Source organism: Anabrus simplex, chromosome X (genome assembly GCF_040414725.1).
Source record: "Anabrus simplex isolate iqAnaSimp1 chromosome X, ASM4041472v1, whole genome shotgun sequence".
NCBI classification, from domain to species: domain Eukaryota; kingdom Metazoa; phylum Arthropoda; class Insecta; order Orthoptera; family Tettigoniidae; genus Anabrus; species Anabrus simplex.
In genome coordinates this window covers 221,213,166-221,240,076 of record NC_090279.1, presented here as the reverse complement: position 1 = coordinate 221,240,076, position 26,911 = coordinate 221,213,166, and the positions used below count along the sequence as shown (strand labels likewise).

Sequence of the window (26,911 nt, the reverse complement as noted above, 5' to 3'; positions counted from 1 at the left end):
ATCCTAAGACAATATTATTTTAAAGAATAACAAGTGAAATGAGATGTTATGGTAATAGTTAATAATACAAGGAATATACATACTAAGAGGTTTTTAACAAAGAATAAAGTATAAATGGGGTGTTGTAAAAATTATAATCATGGAAATCAGTAAGTTCTTGTATTGAAATGAAATATGGCTTAGGAAGAGAGCTTAAGGTGGGGCTGAAGGGTGCGGGAGAAAGTGTAATTGTCTTGGAAAAGTACCTTTGATTAAATTTAGGATTGAGTTTAGGTTGGCTGCATTATTGTTTCTGAGGAAAGTGATAAATAGATCGAAGAGTATGTTGGGTTTCTCTGAGATTTCATTGAGATTGTGACTGGCATTAAAGTATTGGTCTAGGTGTATGTAGTAATTTTCCATTATGTTCAGTAAGGGGCCCTTGTTTGCTAATACGAGGATGTCCATGTCTTGTTCAATATTGGTGAAATTATGGTTATAATCTTGCATATGTTGGCCGATGGCTGAAAACTTGTTGTGTTTTATTGCGTTAGTGTGCTCGTGGTATCTGATAATGAAGTTTCTCCCGGTTTGCCCGATGTAGGTTTTTTTACCAACACTTTAATGCCAGTCACAATCTCAATGAAATCTCAGAGAAACCCAACATACTCTTCGATCTATTTATCACTTTCCTCAGAAACAATAATGCAGCCAACCTAAACTCAATCCTAAATTTAATCAAAGGTACTTTTCCAAGACAATTACACTTTCTCCCGCACCCTTCAGCCCCACCTTAAGCCCTCTTCCTAAGCCATATTTCATTTCAATACAAGAACTTACTGATTTCCATGATTATAATTTTTACAACACCCCATTTATACTTTATTCTTTGTTAAAAACCTCTTATTATGTATATTCCTTGTATTATTAACTATTACCATAACATCTCATTTCACTTGTTATTCTTTAAAATAATATTGTCTTAGGATTTCGCCACAAATGATCTTTGCTCCAATACGGCTGATGATGACCCCTAGATGGGTCGAAACTAGTACCGTATAATTTTGTAATTTTGTGAATATATTGTATTGAAAAGGTGGAAACATTTAAGTTATTATTATTATTACTTATATATTGTTCAATACGGACCAAAAACATGAAATTCATAACCATCAAAGATTTGAGAGAAAGAAGAAGAGCTGCTCGACTCAGTGGTATGTTTTTACAAGCGATGAAAATCATTTTTCGTCCGTATTGAAAGTTTCATAAACTGTATATAGGATAATATTTTTTGTTTATTTCCACCTATTCAATACATTACAAGATGTTGGCATTTACTTTAAAACATTATTCAGATGAGACATGTTTCGCCTCCTACTGTGAGGCATCCTCAGTCATTATCATAAACCTTATTATTTTACCAGGCATCTGGTTAAAGATATTCAAAAATGTGTTTGATGATTATAAGAGAGGTAAAATTTATGTTTGTTATAAACATGTTCATGAAGTAACTAAAAATCTAATATATTGATAAAAGCATATGTAGTTCTTTGTTGAATAGGACTTGTTTGATTGTACTATAGTAAAAGAAGGTGGCTTGAAGCCGTAGTCATTAATAGATGTCTAATACATAGTGGAAGGCATAAAATATCAGTTCTATGAGAATATACATTACATTCAATTGATACTAAAAACTAGTGGATTCATAGGTAGTACATATAAAATGTTCAATGAAATAACTAAAGATCTAATAAAATGATAAACACATATGTAGTTCTTTGTTGATTAGGACGTCGTATGATTGTACGGCTTAAAGCCGTAGTCATTAATAGATGCCTAATACATAGTGGAAGGCATATGAAATCAGTTCAATAAGAATATATAATACAATCAATTGAGGATTTGGATGCAATAACAGCGTAAGTAGACTTACGTTATTTTGAGAAACAGAAGCTTAAAGTTTATAAATGTTCTGAGTTAAAAGTAATATTAGGAATCAACCTGAATTTCATTTAAGGACATTTAAAAGAGCCAGGAAAAGTATTTCCCAAAGAATTTTGTTGATCTGTTAGCTAATAAGAAAGGCAGAGTTACAGTGGAACCTCGATTATCCGTTCCCGGAAAATACGTTTTCCCGGAATATGCGTTCAAATTACGCGGTCCCGCGAGCATCGTAATTGAATCACGTTTCAAAAGTCCCGCATTATCCGTTCCTCGAAGAAACGATTTCCCGGATCAACCGTCCAGAAATTCCAGTCCCATCAATGCTAAATCCTCTATCAATCGTTTTTCAATAAACTGTATCTCACGAAAGGACAGCTATGGAATATTTATGGATCACTGCGATAATTAAAGCAAGTAGGGCCTACTGTACCGGTACTGGAAAAGCAGTCGACGGTGAACTTGCATAAGGGACCATCTTAGCATCGCATTCGGGTGGTATTGTTTAGAGAATCTCGGAAAATCATAAAGCAGAGAGTGGCCACAACAATTGCAAGGAGACGCGGCGCATTTCGACAGCTCTGCTTGAAGACAGAACGAGTTTCGTCAAATGTTCGCACTTATAAAACGTCCATATTATGTCCAGGGTTAGATGTTTATATTTTGACATTTTTTCGATCGTACTGCCGAAGAGGCTTTCGGCACTTTGCTCAGGGCACTGCAGAGTAACTGAGCTTTCAGGCAGGAATCGAAACTGCTCCTTCTTAACACAAATTCAGTATTTTTGATATTATCGTCCATAATTGTTAGCGAGACAAAAACGGACGTTGCACCTTACATTTAAAAAAAAAAAAGAAAGCCATGGAAGGTCTTGGGATTGCCTATTACTGTTTAGGTTCTAATGTAAGACTGGGAATTTTACGTTTTCGCGTTAAAATACCCAAAACCGCAGTCGTTTTATTTGCGCACGTTACATTTTAAATGGTTGGTATCATTTCAAACTCGTACTGACATGAGCAGTGAGCGCGCTTTCCAGATGACCTCAAGGTCACGAATAACCGTAATTTCTGAAGTTTTGATATTTCTTTTATCTTTCCAATTTGATTGGATTTGTGACGCGCATAATTGAATTTAATGCATTCGAGAACTTTTAAGAATCGATACATACATTCGAAACCATGTTTTCGAGTTCAACATAACCTTTAAAAGTCGATGTAGGCCTAATTTGCGCGGTACGAGATTTCCAGAAACTGACTACGAACAGTATACCGGAGACCAAATTACAATGAAAGATTAAGAAATGAACGGATTTCGCCATCATTTTGGGTGCTTTTGTATCTAATGTGCTTTATTTTATTAGCTGAGAGAATTAAAAACTACTTTTGGTCGATTGTCGTTTGGCTTGGCGTTGTTAGATTTATCGAAGAGTTTGGCTAGCGTAATCAAAGTTGCTGAACTGAAAGACGTTTTCACGGGAAAATGACGAAGATTCTCCTGTAAAATTGAATATAAAGTATCGAGATTTTGAACTCGCGTACCGGTAATTAATGCACTTTCGCGGTCTAACATGCCCGCCTCTCATCCAGAGGGCCCGGGTTCGATTGCGACCAGGTCAGGCAATTTTACCTGGATGTAAGTCTGGTTCCAGGTCCACTCAGCCTATGTGATTACCTTTAATTGTGGAGCTATCTAATGGTGAGATGGCGACCCCGATCTACAAAGGCAGGAATATCGGCCGAGAGGATTCGTCGCACTGACCATGCACACCTCGTAATCTGCAGGCCTTCGGGCTGAGCAGCGGTCGCTTGGCAGAATGTCCCACTGGGGCTGTAGTTTGGTTTGGTTTGGGAGTTTTTGTAAGATTATAATTATACATATTTCATTTTTGTGATGTTTAGCCAAATTGTTGATGGTTTTCATTCATTCCCGGATTTTCCGTTTTCCCGTATTGTACGTTTTATTTTCATGGTCCCTAGGAAAACAGAGAATCGAGGTTTCACTGTATTTAAAATTTCCTTTTATACGCTGTTATTGCATGAAGAGCAGGAATATTATATTTTGCCATACACCAGTATTGATCAGGGAGTTAGGAAAGCATGATCGCCCACTATAGAGGAACAAAAGTGGCAGTTTATCCCACCTCAGTTCTCCAAAATGTATATACTTACTAAAATTAAGAACAAATTCCTTTCAAAAAAATTGTCAATTAAGAAAAGTAAAACCATTAAGTTTATTCTTTATTTAACATTCATTTTCATTCTTTTTGGGTCGAGAGAATTTTGTTAGTGCTCTCTCCAACTATGGTATTAGGTTACGGTAATTGCAGCCCCCCCCCCCCAATTAGTCGAAATGTTATAAAATTAGTAACATTCCTTTCTGAACAACTTTTATTCCTATTTTTATTTACAAAATGATTCTCTAAACCTAAAAGAAAAGGAACAAAAACCAGATCACAAAGTATATAATTGGGATTTAGACAATGTGTGTCTTACTTGTTTGAAATACTCAAATGCATCACCGATCAAAATCAGGATGATTAATCTTCACATGCTGCATTAGCAGACTCTAGGGAATCATTACACAGACAAGACTTTCACATACCACTCAACATTTTCAGTTTTTAAGTATTTCATTAGTGAAATAACATCAACCCTTTTGTCTGCTTTACGCCACACTTTCTTACATCATGTAGCCTCAGATCATTAAAACTGAGAAAGCTATCATTCCTCTTTAAGAAGGTAAATGGCACATAGTTAAGAGTGTAGGACGATGACTCTGATACAACACCATTATGGTAATAAAGTCACACAAACTTCTGTATCATGAATCTGTTTCTTTATTGGCAGAGTGCATTCTTAGAAACATAGGTCAAAGTGCTGATACCCAGTCTTTTATTAAATGTGACGCCACAATACCTTCTCTTCCACTCGGTGACATCTTCTCCTGCCAGAGAACTGGCGGCAACTGAATGTGCCACTCGTGAAGCATGCATCATGCAATAACAGCGTAGCGCATGGTACCAGTTTTAGTGAGCTCCTGACATCTAGCGGCATCCTAGCGAACTAAGACCTGGACTAGGTTGTAGCGAAGGGACCAGGAAATCTGAAAACAGTATTCATGCAATAACAGCGTAAGTCTACTTACGCTGTTATTGCATCTAGCTCCTCAATTGATACATAAAAACTGGTAGATTCATAAGCAGTACATTTAAAAATGAAGGCGTCATGTGACTATAAATGACAGTTGATGGCTTAAAGCCGTAGTCAAAGTTTAAAGTATAGGTCAATAACTGCTAATATATGGTAAAAAGATATAAGTCAAAATATAAAGCTTAGTATAAAAAATATGAAGGAAAAACATTCCAATTGCTTGACAAAAGTTACTTGACGTTGGCATGCGTTTGTCCGTGATATTTATTGGTCGACAGTTCGTAGGTTATTTTAGATTTATTCGGCAAGATTGCGTTGACAAGACGTTCACCAGATGTTTATAGTTGGCCTAATTTGTATTAAGTCATCAAGAAAGTTGCAGAGATGATGATGGGTGGAAATTCTCAACGTTGATTTGGTTTTTTGACGTGAAGGTTGGAGAGCTGTTGTGTTCTTCTTCGATGACAATATATTTTATAAAACGTTGATTTTAATAATTTATACTATTGAAGAGTATTATGGAAGTTTGATGAGGCTGTTGAATTATTGTTGTTATAGATTGGTTCTGAAATGAAGAAAAAACTGTAGTTAATTTTGACGAGAATGAAAGAAAACATGGGAAGGTTTTGTTTAAGTGTTGTTAGTGAGAAAATGTTGGTGCTTACCTATGGCATTGTAGGCCCGTTTGACAAGCTGTGTGAGGCGCTATTAGGATAATAATGGTCACTAACGGTTTTTACTCCTTGTGTTGTACGTATGTCGCCTGGCCAGAGGGGGATGGGTAGGAGGGGGCGGAGTTGTAGGCTTGTGATTCGTGAACGGGAGGGAGTTGTGAACACTAGGGGAAGCGGAGGGGCGTGTATCATTTATTGGTTTATGAATGGCGCGTGGAGGGGAATTACGTAAGATGGGAGGGGGAGGGGGGTATGATGTATTTGTTGACGTAGGGGTGTTTGTTGATACTGTTTTGAAAATATTAAAAAACTTTTTGTCCTGAAGGTTTACATTATTGAAAAATGTTACTATTTGGTCATATAAAGGGCTTCTATTGTCTATTGGATCATTTAAATTCTTATTAGCATTGAATTTTTGGTCCAAAAATATGTATAAATTTTCGAATTCGGTCATAAGTCTACCTTTTTTTATTGTTTTTAAAATTTGAAGGTCCTGTTCAATTGTGGTAAAGTTGTGCCCCGTTTCTTTCATGTGATTGCTCATTGCTGAGTGTTTATTATGTTTCTGAGCATTGAAATGTTCTGTGTACCTAGTTATGAAGCTTCTTCCTGTTTGTCCGATGTATGAGCTGAGGCACTCATTACATTTTAATCTATAGATACTGGAGCCTGAGTATTTATTATATTCTGAATTTATTGTATTATGGTTGAAGAATATTTTTTGGTTTGAATTTTGAGTTTTGAAAGCTATTTTGATCTCTTGATTTTTTAAGGTGTTGGTTACTTGGTGTATGATTGGGTTGGTGTATGTAAAGGTTGCGAACTTTGATTTTTCATTTTTTATTGGGGAGAGGTTTGTGGATAGTTTCAATTTAACTTTATTAATTAGTTTGTCTATGATAGAGGGATTATATCCATTAAAAGTGGCTATTTCTTTTATTGTATTTATTTCTTTTTTTAAATTGGTTGCTGAAAGGGGAATTTTTAGAGCTCTGTACACCATACTATAAAATGAGGACTGTTTGTGTGATTGTGGATGAAGGGAACTTTGTTTAATAGTTAAAGGTGTGAATGAGGGTTTTCTGTAAATTTGGAAATCAAACTTATTGGAAGTTCTTGTTATTGTGATGTCAAGAAAATGAATTGATTTGTGGTTCTCGTCCTCTTTAGTGAATTTAATATTGTTATCCAGATTATTTAAATAAGTTAATATGTTTTCACTATTGTTGAGATTTTTGTCAATTATTACTAGCGTGTCATCAACATAACGTAGCCAGAGATTTAATCCATTGATGTTATTTATTATTTTGCTGTTTTCGAGGTTTTCCATATAAATTTCAGCAAGTATTCCGGATAAAGGGTCTCCCATGGCTAGGCCTTCCTGTTTGTATATTTTATTGTTGAAAGTGAAAAAGTTGTTTTGTAAGACGAAGTTTAGTACTTTTAAGAATTCTTCTATTTCTATTTTGCTTAAATTGCTATGTTTGGAAAGATTGTTTTTTATTATTTCTATAGTTTTTTTAGCGGGAATGTTTGAATACATGTTAATGACGTCGAAAGAGCACAGCGTGTGATTAGGTTTTAAGTTAAATTTTTTGAGAGTTTCACATAGTTCTATTGAATTTTTGGGGTGTTTGTTATGGAATTCGAAATGTTTTTTGAGAAATTTCTGGAGGAATTGTGAGGTTTTATATGTCGGGCTATTTTGGCTGTTTATGATTGGTCGAATGGGAACGTCCTTTTTATGTACCTTCGGTAGTGATCTGACGGTGGGTAGTTTGGGGTTCATATTAATGAGACTTTGGTATTCATGTTCATTAAATAAAAATGAAGAGTTTTTTAAAAGTGTTTTTAGATTACGTTGAGTTTTTGTAGTGGGATCCTTTGAGATTATTGTGTAGGTCTCATTAGAGAAGAACTCCTCTGTTTTATGAATGTAATCTTGTTTTTTCATTAAGACTACAGTATTGCCTTTGTCGGCTTTAGTTATTATTATGTTATTAGTGTCCACTTTTCTTCTTAATTCTTGGATCTGTTTTAGTGAGGACGAGTTATTTTTGTTAAAAATTTCTTTTACAAGGGCAGGTAATTTCTTTTTAATTTCGTATTTTATGTCGTTTTGTTTGTCTGTTGGAATTTGTTTATTTATGTTTGTTTAAGCTTCGGCTATTGTAGTGATCACATCTTCTGCTTTATGTGGGTTGGGCCAATTATGTTTTAAGCCTTGGTTGAATAAACGTGTTTCTTTATCTGTGAAGGTGACGTTGGATAGATTAATTGTAGTTGGAATATTGTTCCATGGAGAGGGGGATATTTTTATATTACTGTTCCGGTTTATTGATTTTGCTTTTTCTTCTTTTAAGTGTGTCAATTTACGATTTTTTAAGCATATTTACCGGTATTTGATGCTTTATTTCGCGGGCGGATCATCGTGTATCATATTTCCCGCTCACTACAGGAGCGTATGTGCTGTTTCAGGTGGGAATTCGGGACGGCAATAGTCTTACGAGTCAGAGAAGGTCATGCGCACTAGCGACCACTAGGGACTCCGTTGATCGGCATGAATCAAGAGATCAAAATAGCTTTCAAAACTCAAAATTCAAACCAAAAAATGTTCTTCAACCATAATACAATAAATTCAGAAAATAATAAATACTCAGGCTCCGGTATCTATAGATTAAAATGTAATGAGTGCCTCAGCTCATACATCGGACAAACAGGAAGAAGCTTCATAACTAGGTACACAGAACATTTCAATGCTCGGAAACATAATAAACACTCAGCAATGACATACCTGCCAACCCTTCCGATTTACCCGGAAACTTTCCGATTTTTAACTCATCTTCCGGTTTTCCGATTTATTTTTATTTCTTCCTATTTTTGATCAATATAACCTCCAGTATGGTCAGTACTCTTCCCCTAGGACGAATTCTTATGTGTTTGTGTAATTTCCGCAACCTCATTTTTAAGCATATTTACCGGTATTTGATGCTTTATTTCGCGGGCGGATCATCCGTCGGCTTCGTGTATCATATTTCCCGCTCACTACAGGAGCGTATGTGCTGTTTCAGGTGGGAATTCGGGACGGCAATCGTCTTACGAGTCAGAGAAGGTCATGCGCACTAGCGACCACTAGGGACTCCGTTGATCGGCATGAAAGAGTGAGTTTGTTATTGTGTGGTTCGCGCGCTTGTTTCTGTGCGTAGTTTCGTTGGAGTTTTAGACAACGTGTTTTTTCTTGCGGTTCTGTGCTTTTCCCCCTGTGGAAATCATATGTTAATAATGTACGAGACATATTGATTTGTTTTGTATGTGGTAGTTTCGCGTATTTCAGTGCTTTTGTGTTGACCACAGTTCATAATTTTAATGACTTCAATGTATTTCAGAGAGTTGTCTGTGACAGTTTGTGGTATTTTCTCTTCACATGATGACTACAAAACATAACAAACGTTATCTCCAAGTGTTCAGGGATACCTATAAAACTGAATTTCCGTTCATTTTACAGTCTAATAAAGGAACTATTATGCATTTTGTTCCGTGTGTCGGTGTGATATTAATATCTCACATGGAGGGAAAACAGATATTGTAGCCCACAATGTCACACAGAAACACAAAGATAGTGCTAGCTGTCTCGAAAGGAACAAAAAATTAAGTAATTTTTTTGTAGGTGGGAAGGAAGATGATGCAGTCACTCGAGCAGAATGTTTGTTCACGGCGTTCATTGTCGAACATAACCTTGCATTGTCTTGTTCGGACCACGCAGGGCCATTGTTCAGAAAGATGTTCCCAGATTCAGACATTGCGAAGAAATATGCGTGTGCTAGAACAAAAACATCTGCCATAATTAATGAAATGTCCCGTGATGCAGATAGTAAAGTGATTCAGACTTTAAAGTCTGAACCTTTTGCGATTTCAACTGATGGTAGCAATGATAAAGATAGTAAGCTCTATCCTATCGTCGTCTCGTTTTTCAACAAAGAATTGAAAAAGATTGAAAATCGTTTGCTATCCATGGAAAATTTGGAAGGCAATTCTACTGGTATTAATATTGCTAATTTGCTCCTGGATGTTCTGAAAAGATATGACGTTCCGATGGCAAACTGTATAGCTTTTAGCGCAGATAATGCTCCTGTTATGATGGGAGGAAAAAACGGTGTTGCTGCTAAACTAAGAGAGCAGTGCGAAAACATTATTATTATGAGATGCCTATGTCATTTAATTAATTTGGCTGCCATGAAGGGTGCAGACTCCCTTCCTGTCAAAATTGATCAGATGCTAATTGATATTTATTATTATTTAGACAAAAGCTCAAAGAGAAAAGATCATCTCAAAATGTATCAAGCTTTGTACCAAACTGATGTTAGAAAAATATTAAAGCATGTGTGTACACGCTGGTTATCCTTGGGGAAATGTTTGGAAAGATTGATTTCAGAGTGGGAGCCACTTCAGAGTTTTTTTAAGGATGAAGTAAAGCAGTCCAATGGCACAGACACATCTCTGAAGTATTTCCAAATTCCCAAGCTAAAGGCACATGAAGATACCGAAATGGAACGTGGTCCTTGTGTCAGTAGAGTACAAGACCAAGCTTCTGTTATTTCTGGGAAAAGGAAGGCTGAGAGTAGTTCCTCATCTGTGAAGAAAATAAAGGAGTCTAGTTGCACTGCCAGTATTTCACGAGAGGAGAGACTATTTCTTTTTCTGTCTTCAAACTTTAATAAAGCATTTTGCTCATTTCTGGCATTTATCATCCCTACATTTGAGAAAACTAATAAAGTTCTTCAGTCGCAAGCACCTCAGATTCATGTCATAAGATCAATGCTGACGGATATGTTGAGGGACATTCTGTGTAGGTTTGTTAAACCAGTGGTTATAAAAAAATATCCTACAGTTTTAGAAGTGGTCTATCACATGAGAGAGAATCAGAAAGCGGATGATGATTTAGTAATTGGCTGTTCAACATCTCGTCTTGTAGAAAATCTGGCACCTGAGGAGAAGAAAAACTTTTATTTGCACGTCAGGAACTATTTTATTGCAGTTTGTGATTATATTATTCATAAATTTAATTTGAATAGTGATGTTTTTGTTAATGCTTAAGTAGCTCAGATAAATTCTTTGCAGGCTTCTTCCTTCAATGCTGTAAAGTATTTTATTTCAAAGTTTCCTGTTATATTGCCAGTGAAAGATGGTGAAGATGAACAAGAAGCAATGGATGCATTACAGTGCCAGTTTTGTGCTCTCCAAGTGGAGGATTTACCATTGTCTGTTGTGCAAGGAGAAAGAGTAGATTGTTCTTGGTCTGCTATAGGGGATATACGAGGTGCAGATGGGTGTTTCAAATATGATAGAATCGCAAAAGTAATGCTCTCAATATTGACAATTCAACACAGCAATGCCGAGTGTGAAAGATTGTTCAGCCAGGTAAAAAAGACGAGGACACACTTCCGATCATCTCTGAATGACGAAAATCTCAGTAAACTGTTGGTGGTCAAATCAAGTCTAAGTGGAAAGTGTTATGAGCAGCAGTATGACAGTGCATTGTTGAATCAATGCTAAACAAGTAAACACAGCAGTCTCTGTATCACCTACATGTGTATATTCTTCACCATTTGGTAAGTTGTAGTCAGTTCTTGACTTATCTGTCTAAATGTTACTATTCGTATGTATGTGTCATAAATTAGAATGATGATTAGGTACGTTTTCTTGCAATCGTTTGTGTTTTCTTAGTTTAAGATTTTAAATGTAATGGTTAATTCGCATTGTAACTGTAGATATGTATGCCTTTTATCTTGTCCTCTTTTTACCGAGACCGTGGCGCAATACACTTGATGAAATCCAAGAATTAAAAAATCTTCCTATTTTTGATTTCTAAAAGTTGGCAGGTATGGCAATGAGCAATCACATGAAAGAAACGGGACACAACTTTACCACAATTGAACAGGACCTTCAAATTTTAAAAACAATAAAAAAAGGTGGACTTATGACCGAATTCGAAAATTTATACATATTTTTGAACCAAAAATTCAATGCTAATAAGAATTTAAATGATCCAATAGACAATAGAAGCCCTTTATATGACCAAATAGTAACATTATTCAATAATGTAAACCTTCAGGACAAAAAGTTTTTTAATATTTTCAAAACAGTATCAACAAACACCCCTACGTCAACAAATACATCATACCCCCCTCCCCCTCCCATCTTACGTAATTCCCCTCCACGCGCCATTCATAAACCAATAAATGATACACGCCCCTCCGCTTCCCCTAGTATTCACAACTCCCTCCCGTTCACGAATCACAAGCCTACAACTCCGCCCCCTCCTACCCATCCCCCTCTGGCCAGGCGACATACGTACAACACAAGGAGTAAAAACCGTTAGTGACCATTATTATCCTAATAGCGCCTCACACAGCTTGTCACACGGGCCTACAACGCCATAGGTAAGCACCAACATTTTCTCACTAACAACACTTAAACAAAACCTTCCCATGTTTTCTTTCATTCTCGTCAAAATTAACTACAGTTTTTTCTTCATTTCAGAACCAATCTATAACAACAATAATTCAACAGCCTCATCAAACTTCCATAATACTCTTCAATAGTATAAATTATTAAAATCAACGTTTTATAAAATATATTGTCATCGAAGAAGAACACAACAGCTCTCCAACCTTCACGTCAAAAAACCAAATCAACGTTGAGAATTTCCACCCATCATCATCTCTGCAACTTTCTTGATGACTTAATACAAATTAGGCCAACTATAAACATCTGGTGAACGTCTTGTCAACGCAATCTTGCCGAATAAATCTAAAATAACCTACGAACTGTCGACCAATAAATATCACGGACAAACGCATGCCAACGTCAAGTAACTTTTGTCAAGCAATTGGAATGTTTTTCCTTCATATTTTTTATACTAAGCTTTATATTTTGACTTATATCTTTTTACCATATATTAGCAGTTATTGACCTATACTTTAAACTTTGACTACGGCTTTAAGCCATCAACTGTCATTTATAGTCACATGACGCCTTCATTTTTAAATGTACTGCTTATGAATCTACCAGTTTTTATGTATCAATTGATTGTATTATATATTCTTATTGAACTGATTTCATATGCCTTCCACTATGTATTAGACATCTATTAATGACTACGGCTTTAAGCCGTACAATCATACGATGTCCTAATCAACAAAGAACTACATATGTGTTTATCATTTTATTAGATCTTTAGTTATTTCATTGAACATTTTATATGTACTACCTATGAATCCACTAGTTTTTAGTATCAATTGAATGTAATGTATATTCTCATAGAACTGATATTTTATGCCTTCCACTATGTATTAGACATCTATTAATGACTACGGCTTCAAGCCACCTTCTTTTACTATAGTACAATCAAACAAGTCCTATTCAACAAAGAGCTACATATGTTTTTATCAATATATTAGATTTTTAGTTACTTCATGAACATGTTTATAACAAACGTAAATCTTACCTCTCTTATAATCATCAAACACATTTTTGAATATATTTAACCAGATGCCTGGTAAAATAATAAGGTTTATGATAATGACTGAGGATGCCTCACAGTAGGAGGCGAAACGTCTCATCTGAATGATGTTTTAAAGTAAATGCCAACATCTTGTAATGTATTGAATAGGTGGAAATAAACAAAAAATATTATCAGTGGTATGTTCTGAGCTGTCAGCGGAGAGATGGCGTGGAATGACATTAGTAGACGAATAAGTTTGAATGGCGTTTATAAAAGTAGGAAAGATCACAGTGTGAAGATAAAGTTGGAATTCGAGAGGACAAACTGGGCCAAATATTCATTTATAGTAAGGGGAGTTAGGGATTGGAATAACTTACGAAGGGAGATGTTCAATAAATTTCCAATTTCTCTGAAATCATTTAGGAAAAGGCTAGGAAAGCTACAGATAGGGTCTGGCACCTGGGCGACTGCCCTAAATGCAGATCAGTATTGATTGTTGATTGTTGTAAATATTACAGTGACATTTCGTAGATAGGTATGTGCTGCGTAGCCCACTTGGATAACTCACCGGCAAACATAACCTCACAATGAAATCGAAAGAAAATGTGATTCAAATCTATACTGGCTCCCCTGTGCAAGTGCTTTATTCAATGGACTACTGTACTGAATGCATTTTAGATGCCTTCTGCTTGCACGGAAAGTACCCAATGCCCTTAAAACATCGTGACCTACCAAACTTTCCTATGACGAGGGGAGAAGTCTCTCGCTTCCGTCCACATTACAACAGTTCGCTGACTATACTTCCACGATTTCCTGCCATGGTACTTCTAAGACCCATTAATGCATGCAATCACTTTGATTTTCAGTTTAAACTTTTCAAATGCCATGGCAAACACTACTTCATAATTTATCCAACAAGGTGCATTTACATTATTCAAATAATGCACTTGTATTAAACAATGCCAAGCATATCCTCATGCAATGAAACGAAGAAAAACAGGATTCAGTGATGAGGAAAAATTTGCTGGCTTTCCTGTGCAAATGCTTCATCGTTTGGATTACTGTTCTGTCTTCATTTTTAGATGCCTTGTACTGGCATGGAAAATGCCCAGCGCCCTTAAAACATTGTGGCTTTTCGAAATTTCCTATGACAGGAGAAAGTCTCTGGCTTCCGTGTGCACTACATAACAACACAGTACATTTCCCGGCTGGCAATTCTCTCCTTTAAAACTATAAGTCCGTTTGGCCTCAGCATTTAAAAAAAAAAAAACCAACAATGCAGTTTCATCGGCATTGACATTGTTTGGTGCGTACTAATTGATTATAGGCTATAAGCCACGCTTTTTCACCGACTGTCGGCATCGCCAGTGTTCGCGGATTCTACCTCTCTGCACACTGTCTGCTACGTGATATTGTGGCGTTCCTTAAAATGCAGAGTACAAAATAATTACGGTTCTGCTCGGACATAACTTATATGAGTAATAATAATAATAACTTAAATGTTTCCACCTTTTCAATACAATATATTCACAAAATTACAAAATTATACGGTACTAGTTTCGACCCATCTAGGGGTCATCATCAGCCGTATTGGAGCAAAGATCATTTGTGGCGAAATCCTAAGACAATATTATTTTAAAGAATAACAAGTGAAATGAGATGTTATGGTAATAGTTAATAATACAAGGAATATACATAATAAGAGGTTTTTAACAAAGAATAAAGTATAAATGGGGTGTTGTAAAAATTATAATCATGGAAATCAGTAAGTTCTTGTATTGAAATGAAATATGGCTTAGGAAGAGGGCTTAAGGTGGGGCTGAAGGGTGCGGGAGAAAGTGTAATTGTCTTGGAAAAGTACCTTTGATTAAATTTAGGATTGAGTTTAGGTTGGCTGCATTATTGTTTCTGAGGAAAGTGATAAATAGATCGAAGAGTATGTTGGGTTTCTCTGAGATTTCATTGAGATTGTGACTGGCATTAAAGTATTGGTCTAGGTGTATGTAGTAATTTTCCATTATGTTCAGTAAAGGGCCCTTGTTTGCTAATACGAGGATGTCCATGTCTTGTTCAATATTGGTGAAATTATGGTTATAATCTTGCATGTGTTGGCCGATGGCTGAAAACTTGTTGTATTTTATTGCGTTAGTGTGCTCGTGGTATCTGATAATGAAGTTTCTCCCGGTTTGCCCGATGTAGGTTTTTTTACAGGTGGTACATTTGATCCTATAAACTCCTGATTTTAAAAAACTGCTGGTCTTGTTGATGTGTGAAGTATTGTATAAAACATTCATGTTCTTATTGTTGGTTTTGAAGGCTATTTTAACGCCTTGTTTCTTAAAGATGTTGGTTAACTTGTAGATATCATTGTTGAACGTGAAGGTGGAAAATGTTAGAGGTTTGGTTATTTCTTTTTTGAGGGTAGTTTTTGGGCGATGTTTGTGTTTATTGATTATCCTTTCTATAAAATGATTGCTGAAGCCGTTGAATTTTGCGATTCCGCGGATTGTGTTGAGTTCGTTTTTTAGATCTTTATTGGACATAGGTATGCTGAAGGCTCGGTGAACTAGGCTGTTGTATGTGGCTCGTTTGTGGGACTGGGGGTGCACTGAATCTTGGCGAATGGTGGAGGCTGTTTGAGTGGGTTTTCTGAAAATTTTATAACTGAAAGAATCTGAGTTTCTAGTGATGGTTAAATCTAGAAAGTTGATTTTTTGATTTGATTCGGATTCTAGTGTGAATTTGATATGAGGATCAATATTGTTGAGTCTTAAGAGGGTGGTGGGTGCGTTAATTGATTTCTCATTCATTATTACAAAGACATCGTCGACATATCTGGCCCAAAAGAGAATGTTTTCGAATTCGTTGTCAATTTTGGTGTATTCGAGGAAGTCCAGGTATATTTCTGCTAAGATACCTGAGGCCGGTGACCCCATTGCCAAACCATTTTGTTGATATATGACATTGTCAAAAGTGAAGAAGTTATTGTCGATGATAAGTTTTAATATTGTGATAAAGTCTTGTATCTCTAGTTTGCTTAAGTGGCTGTTTTTGTTTAAATTGTTTATAATTATCGGAATTAATTTTGATACTTGTATGCTTGGGTACATGTTTACAATATCGAAAGAGTGGATGGAGTGATCCGGTTGCAAATTGAACTTGTTTAGTTTTTCTACTAGCTCAGATGTGTTTTTAATAGACTTTTTGGATAAGAATTGATAATTTTTTCTTAAGAAACATTGGATGAATTGTGATATTCTGTATAAGGGGCTCGGTCTATAGTTGATAATTGGCCGGATGGGAATTCCGGTTTTGTGAATTTTGGGAAGAGCTTTAGCAGTGGGGAGTCCTGGGTTCATATGTATGAGTTTGGATTTTTCCTGTTCGGTAAATAAAAATGAAGTGTTTTTAAGAGTTTAAGTAGTTTTTGAATTTTTTGGGTGGGGTCTTTTTTGATTATGGAAAATGAGCTGTCTGTGAAAAAGTTTTTTGTTTTTTCAATATATACTTTTTTATCCATGATAACTGTTGCATTGCCTTTGTCAGCTTTGGTTATGATGAGTTCGTTGTCTTTAATTTTCTTCTTGAGGGCGTATATGCGCTTTTGTTCAGCATTTTTTTCTTTATTATTGAGGTTATTTGCGGGGTTGGTTAAATTGTGGAGGATATCAGTCAGTTTCCTTTTAACATCGGTTCTAACCTCATTTTGCGTGTCTTCCGGTATTTTGCTGATGGCTAGCTCTGATTCTGTGATCATAGTAGCGGCTATGTTGAGGCTGTTCAAGTTTGGCCAGTTGTGTTTCGGTCCTTTGGATAAAGTTAAGTGTTCACTTTCACTTAAGGGCGTGTTAGATAGATTTACAACAGCTGGATGAAACTGCGTACGAACGAACGTGTTACTATTGGAGTTTCTAGTTTGTTGGTTATGTAGTTGGCAGTTTTTTAGCCTGTTGAGTTTATTCTCCAAATTTGACTGTTTTTTGGCTAGTTCGTAGAATAATTTGTTCTCTACTTCTTGATAGAATAGTGTCCATTGTGCGTTTGAAAGTAGTTTAGTCGCTGCGAGGTGAGTGTCGTATAATTTCTGATTCAAAAAATATTTCTTCCTGTACAAGAATTTAATTTCGTCTCTTAACCATATTTTGTTTGTTTTGTTTTGAGTTTTGTTTTTTGAATCAGAAATTATACGACACTCACCTCGCAGCGACTAAACTACTTTCAAACGCACAATGGACACTATTCTATCAAGAAGTAGAGAACAAATTATTCTACGAACTAGCCAAAAAACAGTCAAATTTGGAGAATAAACTCAACAGGCTAAAAAACTGCCAACTACATAACCAACAAACTAGAAACTCCAATAGTAACACGTTCGTTCGTACGCAGTTTCATCCAGCTGTTGTAAATCTATCTAACACGCCCTTAAGTGAAAGTGAACACTTAACTTTATCCAAAGGACCGAAACACAACTGGCCAAACTTGAACAGCCTCAACATAGCCGCTACTATGATCACAGAATCAGAGCTAGCCATCAGCAAAATACCGGAAGACACGCAAAATGAGGTTAGAACCGATGTTAAAAGGAAACTGACTGATATCCTCCACAATTTAACCAACCCCGCAAATAACCTCAATAATAAAGAAAAAAATGCTGAACAAAAGCGCATATACGCCCTCAAGAAGAAAATTAAAGACAACGAACTCATCATAACCAAAGCTGACAAAGGCAATGCAACAGTTATCATGGATAAAAAAGTATATATTGAAAAAACAAAAAACTTTTTCACAGACAGCTCATTTTCCATAATCAAAAAAGACCCCACCCAAAAAATTCAAAAACTACTTAAACAAACTCTTAAAAACACTTCATTTTTATTTACCGAACAGGAAAAATCCAAACTCATACATATGAACCCAGGACTCCCCACTGCTAAAGCTCTTCCCAAAATTCACAAAACCGGAATTCCCATCCGGCCAATTATCAACTATAGACCGAGCCCCTTATACAGAATATCACAATTCATCCAATGTTTCTTAAGAAAAAATTATCAATTCTTATCCAAAAAGTCTATCAAAAACACATCTGAGCTAGTAGAAAAACTAAACAAGTTCAATTTGCAACCGGATCACTCCATCCACTCTTTCGATATTGTAAACATGTACCCAAGCATACAAGTATCAAAATTAATTCCGATAATTATAAACAATTTAAACAAAAACAGCCACTTAAGCAAACTAGAGATACAAGACTTTATCACAATATTAAAACTTATCATCGACAATAACTTCTTCACTTTTGACAATGTCATATATCAACAAAATGGTTTGGCAATGGGGTCACCGGCCTCAGGTATCTTAGCAGAAATATACCTGGACTTCCTCGAATACACCAAAATTGACAACGAATTCGAAAACATTCTCTTTTGGGCCAGATATGTCGACGATGTCTTTGTAATAATGAATGAGAAATCAATTAACGCACCCACCACCCTCTTAAGACTCAACAATATTGATCCTCATATCAAATTCACACTAGAATCCGAATCAAATCAAAAAATCAACTTTCTAGATTTAACCATCACTAGAAACTCAGATTCTTTCAGTTATAAAATTTTCAGAAAACCCACTCAAACAGCCTCCACCATTCGCCAAGATTCAGTGCACCCCCAGTCCCACAAACGAGCCACATACAACAGCCTAGTTCACCGAGCCTTCAGCATACCTATGTCCAATAAAGATCTAAAAAACGAACTCAACACAATCCGCGGAATCGCAAAATTCAACGGCTTCAGCAATCATTTTATAGAAAGGATAATCAATAAACACAAACATCGCCCAAAAACTACCCTCAAAAAAGAAATAACCAAACCTCTAACATTTTCCACCTTCACGTTCAACAATGATATCTACAAGTTAACCAACATCTTTAAGAAACAAGGCGTTAAAATAGCCTTCAAAACCAACAATAAGAACATGAATGTTTTATACAATACTTCACACATCAACAAGACCAGCAGTTTTTTAAAATCAGGAGTTTATAGGATCAAATGTACCACCTGTAAAAAAACCTACATCGGGCAAACCGGGAGAAACTTCATTATCAGATACCACGAGCACACTAACGCAATAAAATACAACAAGTTTTCAGCCATCGGCCAACACATGCAAGATTATAACCATAATTTCACCAATATTGAACAAGACATGGACATCCTCGTATTAGCAAACAAGGGCCCTTTACTGAACATAATGGAAAATTACTACATACACCTAGACCAATACTTTAATGCCAGTCACAATCTCAATGAAATCTCAGAGAAACCCAACATACTCTTCGATCTATTTATCACTTTCCTCAGAAACAATAATGCAGCCAACCTAAACTCAATCCTAAATTTAATCAAAGGTACTTTTCCAAGACAATTACACTTTCTCCCGCACCCTTCAGCCCCACCTTAAGCCCTCTTCCTAAGCCATATTTCATTTCAATACAAGAACTTACTGATTTCCATGATTATAATTTTTACAACACCCCATTTATACTTTATTCTTTGTTAAAAACCTCTTATTATGTATATTCCTTGTATTATTAACTATTACCATAACATCTCATTTCACTTGTTATTCTTTAAAATAATATTGTCTTAGGATTTCGCCACAAATGATCTTTGCTCCAATACGGCTGATGATGACCCCTAGATGGGTCGAAACTAGTACCGTATAATTTTGTAATTTTGTGAATATATTGTATTGAAAAGGTGGAAACATTTAAGTTATTATTATTATTACTTATATATTGTTCAATACGGACCAAAAACATGAAATTCATAACCATCAATAACTTATATGAAGCACTCTGTAGACATGCCGAAGTAGGTGAAAGTGCGCAGCACCCTTCACGTTCCGGAAGACGCGTTGTTTCATGACGCGGAGAAATGTTGAATTTAAATTACTCTGTAGAATACTATTTTCTTCGAAATGTAAAGGCAGTTTCAAATTAAAAGTCTGAATTTCGGTGACGGGACCGCCATTGTTCTTCGAATTACGAATGATCTGTATTTAGAATTAAACGATTTAAATAACATGCAAAACCGTACCTCATATTTCCGGGAACGAGAGCTGCTTTGAATTAGCCGAGATTTTGAATTAACCGATTTCGAATTATCGAGGTTCTACTGTATTTAGAAATAAGAGTTGAACCATGGGGATTTCCACCCTGCTACCTGTAAACCCTCTGGGGAGTTAAACTATAATTTCAAATAACTTTTCTTGTTAGAACTTTTGTTTTAGGTCAATATTGATGATATGACTGAGTTTGTTGGCTCAAATAATTCAGCACTGGAGGTGTGCCCACACGAATAGGATTACAACAGTGGAAAAGACCCCCCCCTGGCACTTAACGCCCTTGAAAGGGCTTTGGCCTGCCCAGCGACCGCTGCTCAGCCCGAAGGCCTGCAGATTACGAGAGGCCGTGTGGTCAGCACGCCGCATCATCTCGGCCGTTATTCTGGGCTTTCGAGACCGGGGCCGCCATCTCACCATCAGATAGCTTCTCACCTCGAACCAGCCCTCAGGTCAAGAGAAAAATCCCTGACCTGGCCGGAAATTGAACCCGGGACCTCCGGGCGAGAGGCAGGCACGCTACCCCTTCACCACGGGGCCGGCCGTTAATGATTTCTTCCAAATTATTACAGGCGACGGTGTCTCAGTGGGATATCCCACTTTTTAAATGGGTCTGTTGTTTGACTGAATAACAGAAGGTTAACATATATTAACTCTGTGATGTTATAAATAAAGGACTTGCTGGCAGTGTCTTGTCTTCTCCTGGAGATGCTTGCTCGCTATGTTGTCATGAAACGTAACGTAACTTGTTAAGTATTGCAGTCTGTCGAAGCACGAAATGTAAGCTGTAAAAGAACACATTGAAAACAGAATGACATATTTTATTCTACAAGAACATCCTCAGATTCTATCAAATCACTTGTAAACATTTATGTACAATATTGTTTACATTTCATCAACTTGTCAGAGATTGTGAATGTGACAAGTTGAAGTCTGTTATTGACACTTTAATAGATAATCTACTCAAATAACGCTCTGGTTCCACGTGTCCTTTACTTCCAGTATCTGTGCCTGGAGTTGTTTCAGGTTGTGGGTTGCTAACACAAACCTGTCTATAGGGGAAGAACTTAATGTGCAACAATGCCTTTATCTCTAATGGCCTGCAATACAATACTGCCTAAAAGAAAGTTTCAAGCAGTGTAACGTGGAGTGTTCTTGTATTGAGCTGCTACTTGTGAAGATCGGTTATCAGATGTACCGAGCTACAGTAAATTGGGTATTGTGTTAGTGATTGAAAAAGTAATTTTGGACTTTCTACATCAAATAATGGACAACAATCCCATTTTGGAATGACCCCAGTGCAGCTGTCAGCCTAGGTAATGTAAGAACTCTTCACAAAGGGTACTACCATACACAAATGAGGAAATGTTCCACGCTCTGTGAGTTACAGTAGTTTGAGTGCAAACTTTATCTATGTGGTCAACAGAGAATAACAGCCCATCACCAATCTATGACTTAATCCCACTGGAGATTGGAAATAGAACTGAAGGATACGAAAGGGTGATTGGTCAATATGGGGAAGATATGGAATGGGAAGCATTGACTAGACTTCTGTGCTAGTATGTATACGTTCCTCAAACATAAGGCTGTTCAGTGCTGGTAAGGTAGACTATGTCTTAACTGGCATTGAATTCAGAAAATATGTTGGGTTTTCTGGGGATTTTTCATTGATAGTGATCTTGAGTGAATTAAGTATCTCTAGGCATATTTAGAGACAGTGAAATCTGTCTGCAAACGAATAGAGGTAGAAAATCTCTAGAACGAGTGAATTAGAAGTACAAGGAAGTGCCCTGTCACCACTCCTGTTCGTAATAGTAATGGACAAGGTCATCAAATCTATCAAGAAAATGGACAGTGAACAAAACACCGTGGTATTTGCTGATGATGTGCTTATATGGGGAGAGACAGAAGCTGAAGTTCAGAAAAAACTTAATGATTGGAACAACACATTCAAAAATTTTGGACTGAACATGAACAAAACAAAGACAATAGAAATGACCATCAACAGGGAAGGAACAAGCTCAAATATATTTCTGGAAGGAGAAAAAATCGAATCAGCTTCCCACTTCAAGTACCTCGGAAGCACAATATCGAAAGACAACATTGTTAGGCAGGAAATACTCAGCAGGACACAGAAAGCATCGAACTTCTACAGTCGTCAGAAATCTCGTCTGGGACTGCAAAATACCACAGAAAGCGAGAACAATCATGTACCACACTTACTTCGTACCAATCCTCACGTACGGTTTAGAGACATGTACCCTACTAAACGAAGACTTCAGCAGAATCCAAGCAACTGAAATGAGATTCATTAGAACCATGAACCAAACAACCAGAAAGGACAAGATCAGAAATGAAGTGAATAGGAAAGTAGCTGGTATTGAGGTTCCTATTATCAGTGTCATAAAGAAACGCAGACTTCAGTGGTATGGGCACGTAATGAGAATGAACTGGGAAAGACCTGCCAGAAAATATTTCGACTTTAATCTCGTAGGAAGAAGACCACAGAGAGGACCAAGAAAACGTTGGATAGAGACTGTAAGATCAGATGTGGAGGAGAGAGGATACAAATGGGAGGATGTACTGGATCAGAAGATGTATGAAGACAGAAGGAGATGGCGAGCGCTTGTACACCACACCCGGGAAACTGGAGTTGGGAAATGATGATGATGATGATGATGATGGACATGATCAGTGAAAAGTTCTGAACTGTGCACAGTAAGCAGGTTCAGGATATAGAAAGAGAGTGGGTGGCATACAGGGATGCTGTAGTAAAAACAGCAAGGGAATGCCTAGGAACAACTGTGTGTAAAGATCGGAAAAGGCGAACATCTTGGTGGAATGATGAAGTGAGAACAGCTTGTAAACCTAAAAAGGAGGCATATCAGAAATGGCTCCAAACAAGGACTTGCGCAGACGGAATTATACGTAGGTGAAGGAAACATATAGTTGTTGAATCCAAAAAGAAGTCGTGGGAAGATTTTGGTAATAACCTGGAAATGCTAGGTCATGCAGCAGGGAAACCTTTCTGGACAGTAATAAATAATCTTAGGGAGGGAGGGAAAAAGGAAATGAACAGTGTCTTGGGTAATTCAGGTGAACTCATAATAGATCCGGGGGAATCACTGCACAGGTGGAAAGAATACTTTGAAAATCTTCTGAACATAAAAGTAAACCTTCCTTGTGACATTGCGAACAACTGAGCTCATGGGGAGGAGGGAAATAAAATCAGTGTTCTCCCTAGGACCTTTCTAATGGGCACACCGCTCAGCCGTTTTCACTAGATATCTGCTAGTTACATAATATTTCAGGTTGCGTTACGTCGCACCGACACAGATAGGTCTTATGGCGACGATGGGATAGGAAAGTGCTAGGAGTGCCGTGGCCTTAATTAAGGTACAGCCCCAGCATTTACGTGGTGTGAAAATGGGAAACCACGGAAATCACATCTTCAGTGCTGCCAGCAGTGGGGTTGGAACCCACTATTTCCCGAATTTGCTTGGTTTACGAAATATTAATACATGTTTCATTCATTGAAAACCTACAGCCTGTTTTCCAATCAGTGTCCAGGTCAAAGATGGGATTAATGAAGCCCCATCTTGCAGCAAGGGTAGAAATTGTGCCGGCTGCCGAAGCCTCTCGCACTCCTCTGGGGCAATGCTTAATGAATGACAGATGAAATGAAATTATATTGGAGAGTGTTGCTGGAATGAAATATGACAGGGAAAACCGGAGTACCTGGAGAAAAACCTGTCCAGTCTCTGCTCTGTCCAGCACAAATCTCACATGGAGTGACCGGGATTTGAACTACGTAATCCAGCGGTGAGAGGCCAGCGCGCTACTGCCTGAGCTACGGAGGCTACACATATTTCAGTCATTACGTGTTCCAAATTAAAATGTAAACACTGTAAAATTGTTTATTTAAATGAAAAATCTACATTGTCGGCACAATTGCGCAAGTTACATCAGAGTTCAGCTTATCACGTAGTGTCGTGCGCGAGCGTTGTCTGGATTAGCGTGGAATTGCATGCGAGCACTCGATTCCGCGAGATGTAACAAACCCGTCTAGCTCTCCACAGTAACCGAGTGATTATGAACGAGTAGTAGAACATTAGAAGTTCAAACTACTCCGTTACGTCTTCTTCGTGATGACACTAAAATAGTTCATTTTTGCAGTTAATGTTTACCTGTCTAATATTATTGTTAATGGCCTGAGGGGATTAAGTTGAAATTTTATCATATTTATTTTTTACTTAGTATTCCCCGCCTGGCTACTCATTCCAGCCACCCAGCTAACGAAAATTTCTGGGGAGAACATTGTTGATGTTGGCAAAGTTATGCTTGAGGAAGTGGAAAGAATGGTAAATAAACCCCATTGTCATGAAGCAGCAGGAATAGATGAAATTAGGCCTGAAATGGTAGAGTATATTGGGAAGGCAGGGATGAAATGGCTTCATAGAGTAGTAAAATTAGCATGGAGTGTTGGTAAGGTACCTTCAGATTGGACAAAAGCAGTAATTGCACCTATCTATAAGCAAGGGAACAGGAAGGATTGCAACAACTATCGAGGTATCTCATTGATTAGTATACCAGACAAAGTATTCACTGGCATCTTGGAAGGGAGGGTGCGATCAGCAGTTGAGAGAAAGTTGGATAAAAAGCAGTGTGGTTTCAGACCACAGAGAGGCTGTCAGGATCAGATTTTCAGTATGCGGCAGGTAATTGAAAAATACTACGAGAGGAATAGGCAGTTGTGTTCATGTTTCGTAGATCTAGAGAAGACCTATGACAGAGTACCGAGAGAAGAAATGTTTGCAATACTGGAGGACTATGGGATTATGGGTAGATTATTAAAATCAATCAAAGGCATTTATGTTGACAATTGGGCTTCTGTAAGAATTGATGGTAGAGTGAGTTCCTGGTTCAGGGTACTTACAGGAGTTAGACAAGGCTGTAATCCTTCACCTTTGTTGTTTGTAGTTTATATGGGTCATCTGCTGAAAGGTATAAAATGGCAGGGAGGGATTCAGTTAGGTGGAAATGTAGCCTGGCCTATGCTGACGACTTGGTCTTAATGACAGCCTGCTGTCTAATATCTTGGTGGTGGTGGTGGTGATGGTGGTGATTGTTTAAAGAGGAAGTACAACTAGGCAACCATCCTCTGTGTAACACTAATCAGAGAGAAAAAAGGAAGGGAACTGACACTTCGAAAAATGAAGGTATCGGCCAAAGTAAGACAAGGGCCACGAAGGGCGTAACAATGAAAGACTCCCTAGGCCTCCATACGTAATACCGTCGGGGTCGGAAAAGAACAAAAGTTTACTAAGGGAGGTCGGATAGGAGGAGTCTGGCACAAGTAAGCTAAGGGCCCCGTGGTCGTAACCCATGCTCCAAAGTTCAGAGCCCCTGAGGCCCCTTATAGTCTCCTCTTACAACAGGCAGGGGATACCGTGGGTGTAATTCTACCACCCCCACCCACAGGGGGTCTAATATCTTGGAACCTGCAAAGAGTAGGGTATGAAAATTAGCCTCCCGAAGACTAAATTGATGTCAATAGGTAAGAAATCCAAGAGAACTGAATGTTAGCTGGAACAGGTAGATAATTTCAAGTATTCAGAATGCGTGTTCTCCCAGGATGGTGGTATAGTGAGTGAGAGTGAATCAAGGTGCAGTGAGCTCTGAGAACTGGAAGATTTTCTTTTTGACAGAGAAAGAAATACGGACATGTTTTGTTGTTTGATATGCAGCCTATGTTGAATATATTGATGTATTGTTTGTGCTGTTTTTTGACCATACAGAGAGAGACTGTTGTTACTCTGTTCTTCCTTACCCTGGCGAGTTTCTGCGTCACAACTTCCTGTGTACCTCGTCAGCCAGTTACCATTGACTTATAGGCCAACACTGATTGTAATTGAAAATTCAAAACAGTGAAATTTGTTAATGAAGCACACAAGGCATGACGAATAAATTATCTGCCATTTAACTGTGTAGTCAGATGATTTATTTACCCGAAGCCATGTCTTTAGTTTCCAGGTTTTTCAGTCTGTCAAACCTAATTTGGAATAAATAAATTTATAAACTGCTGAAGAAGAAAACGTATAGTAACAGAATTGTACGCGAGCACCTTATTTACTTGCATAATAGCCGCACCCCTAATTTTTCACTGAATACTGGCATAAATTTTTGTGCCGATTAAGAGCCACACGTCCGATTTGTGGGTTTATCGCAAAAATGTATGTCTGCAGTAAGAAACGGAAAGGATCACTGCCATGCAGTCTGAACTCTACCATTGTTAGCAAATGCTCTTCATGCAGTTATACAGCTTCATTCAAGCTAAAGGGGGTGAAATTCGCAGAAGAAAGTCGTAACAGAGCAGCGGGCCGTGAGTTTTCTGTTCTCGAAAAACATGTGAGGACCTGGAGATAGCAGCAAATAGCATTTCGTGACCCAAAACAGGGCAAGTTTCCAGGTATTGAGGAAGTGGCTGAGAGAGATACGGAGGAGCAGCAGTTGCAGTGTTACTAACAAAAGCGCGGGAAATT

At 37.4% G+C, this 26,911-nt stretch overlaps 1 protein-coding gene across 4 annotated transcripts in view; it reads left to right on the top strand.

The window, feature by feature from the left end:
- The window catches only part of Osbp (oxysterol binding protein), a 184,971-nt gene that overhangs the window by 95,289 nt on the left and 62,771 nt on the right, over positions 1 to 26,911 (top strand). The window lies entirely within an intron of this gene.